Below are 2,943 nucleotides of genomic sequence, written 5' to 3' on the forward strand. Positions count from 1 at the left end.
TCTCTCTTTTTGTAGCTGTTGGTTTGCTAGTTGTAGTATTCTAGGTGAACTCTAGACCTTTGAACTATACAATTCATCTTTTATGGCATTGATTGGATGGAATCCATGATGTGAACCATCAATTAGAAAGGGAAGTACTATGCATGCATAAGAACTTCGAAATTAGAATAGACAAGGCAACAAGCAAATAAAGCTTACTTCAATAACATGAATAACATCCCATGCACCTTCTTGCAAATAACTTCTTCGACCATGCCCTGACTTTGAGCCATCTTCATCCCCAACAACCATCACAAATCAGTGCAATCATATATTTTTTTTTTAACAAAAGGACATGCATTCTTTGTTGAAAAACTGACCTTTCTTTATTAGGAAGCAAGCCGCAAAGTCTTCATTATCTTTCCACATGTATACTGATGAAATCCCCCCTTCATAATACCTACCAATGTAGTTGTGCAAAAGAATTGCTTTTACTTCTTCAGAAACAGAGAATAGTTTCTTTCATTTTCTGCATACTGACATTACTTGCCAAATCATTAGATGAAGGTCACGGACCAAAAATTAAGCCTACTGTAATAGATAAATAGTAAATCAAAGATCTAATCTCGCAACATTACAATGAATGTGCACTAAAGAGTATCCAATATCTGAAACATGATTTCCAAGAAAAGTACAATGCATTTTATGATTACCCTATAAAAGATATCCATGCATAAGCATTATTTGATAACTTTGCTTGCTTCTTCTTTTTAACTATTATTAGTTTGCCACATACATATATGAATAAATGTCTCTATTGTATAGCCTCTCTGTTTGAGCATTGGCCCTGTTGAAATAGTAGTACCATAAATCAATGTTTTCATAAGTCCTCATAACTATATGAGAAGTAACACAAAATGATTTCTTTTAGCAATTTGAAAAATGTCTCAAGCAGGAGAAATAATTCAAAATATTAATTGAAATCCAACATTCACCTTGTTTTGAGTGAGGCACTTACGTCCAAGTGAAACTAATTAAATTGTAATTTAAGGTGTGTTTGGTTGAACCAAATATCATGATATTTTTGTACAACTAGACACCATTAATAACTAATTCTTATTGGTTATGGGAAGAGCTGATGAAGGGTGTCTAGATTAGCTCAAGTTATAGACAAGCAAATTTTTTTGGATAATTTCATGAAAGCATAGGGGAATTTTGGACACATTTCCAATTAAGAATTCGACAACCTTCTGAATGCGTCATACACACACATACATGCATGCATAAAGCATACATAGATACATATAAATACATGTTTAAGAATAATATGAAAAAACCCAAATCGAAGAAAGGAAGAAAAGAGAAAGAAACAGACCAGAAAAAGAAGAACAATCTCATACCACTCAAGATTCATTGTAAGGATTCATCATTGTTGGCTTCTCCTGTTTTGATACATTTCTTCCTCTTCTCGATCCTACTCATCATAGTATCTTGCACTTCTCTGATGATTTCCTTTCTCTTTAGGTTTTCTTTCGTGGGCAAAAACCTACAATGTGATAGTGCACATGACATGAAATTTAAATAAATTATCATTTGGATCTCTAGTTTCAAAAGGAGTGACCAAATTGTAATAATGAGAAGCAGTGGTCAGACTATAGTTACGTGGAGCCTAGTTCCTTGATATGTATGCCAAGCAAGATAATTGCATTTCTACTTTATGGGACTGACAATTGTAATGCAATTTCTAGTGTATCCAAACACAGATTTCAATTGATGGTGGAATTAACAATTGGAATCCTACATAGTCAAAAGTAGGTCCATAAGCATAATGGGTACTGAAAATTAATGCTCCTCAGCTAAATTTTGCCACCCTTCCTCATTTTGCATCTTCAGGTTCTTTGCTCAAAATCGCAATCATGTAAGATTGCAGTTGGATTTGAAAGGAATGCAATGAGGGGGGAAATCAGTTTTCTTTTCCTAACTTTTCCTCGCATAATGAGGAAAACAATTCCACACTCTCCCGTGCGAGAGACAGGTCTCACCGTTCAACTATTGACCTTTTCACATTTACACAAAAGATAACACTAATAACCAAACAATGGAATTAAGGTTGGTTGGATTTGGTTGGATTTTGCAGTTTTCCATTCCTTAAGGATTCTTTAGGGGTTTTCCATTTCCATATTTTGGATTCTGTTTATCCAAACACGAAATAGAAAGAATGCAGCAAAGGAAAAAATGAAATGAAAGAAAGAAAACAAGAGGAAATTCAGAACACAAACATAACCAGGTACATATGCCCTCTGAAGAGCCTAGATATATAACAACCTAAGATTGTTCGGTTTGGAGTTGAAAATTCCACCTTCCTTCTTTATAGCCGCTGCCAAACCTTGTTCATGGGATAATGTCTCCCATTAAAGCTTGAAGATCGTGCCACATCTGATTAACAGGACTCTTCAAAACTAACCCCCTAATCCCATTTGCTGACCAAATCATAGCAACTTATAGAGAATGATAGTAACACCCACTATAGCCAACAAGAAACAAAAATCAACTGACCAACGTACTAAATAAAAAAAAATTAACAAATTCAATTAATTAATTGAATCCAAACTGACCAAATTCAAAGAGAAGAAATTTTGATCAAGGCTGTACACCCCAGGGCTACCGGCCTTCTCCTTGGCATTTCCACAAACATCTACCAGGCATTCTTATGAACTCATTAAACACTACCAGAAAAATGGGCAAATGAAATATGTTCATACCAGAAAGCAATACACAAATGTCATTTGGAAGATTTCTGATCCTTTTTTTCAAAAACCCATCAAATTCTCAATGAAATCAGCCATACCAAAATCCTAGAAAACCCAAATAGGCCAAGAAACTCAATCAAAAACAGCAAGAGCGTTCGAAAGAACAAAGGGGATACCTTTTTTTTTCATCAAAAGTGAAACTTTCTTCATTCAC

The 2,943-nt window shown here is 34.6% G+C and overlaps 1 long non-coding RNA gene across 2 annotated transcripts; it reads right to left on the bottom strand.

The window, feature by feature from the left end:
* Positions 1 to 212: 212 nt before the first annotated feature.
* Positions 213 to 2,609, bottom strand: LOC131240063 (uncharacterized). Of its 2 annotated transcripts, XR_009168605.1 has the most exons (5): positions 2,595 to 2,609; positions 2,305 to 2,503; positions 1,380 to 1,525; positions 776 to 826; positions 213 to 439 (listed from the first exon to the last, which is right to left on the bottom strand). It is a non-coding gene; the product is annotated as an uncharacterized LOC131240063 (long non-coding RNA). The 2 variants fall into 2 exon arrangements; XR_009168604.1 differs by lacking the exon at positions 2,595 to 2,609 and having other exon boundaries at positions 291 to 439; positions 2,305 to 2,537.
* Between the last annotated feature and the right edge of the window lie 334 nt (positions 2,610 to 2,943).

The sequence above is a fragment of the Magnolia sinica genome, chromosome 3, assembly GCF_029962835.1.
Source record: "Magnolia sinica isolate HGM2019 chromosome 3, MsV1, whole genome shotgun sequence".
Lineage (NCBI taxonomy): Eukaryota > Viridiplantae > Streptophyta > Magnoliopsida > Magnoliales > Magnoliaceae > Magnolia > Magnolia sinica.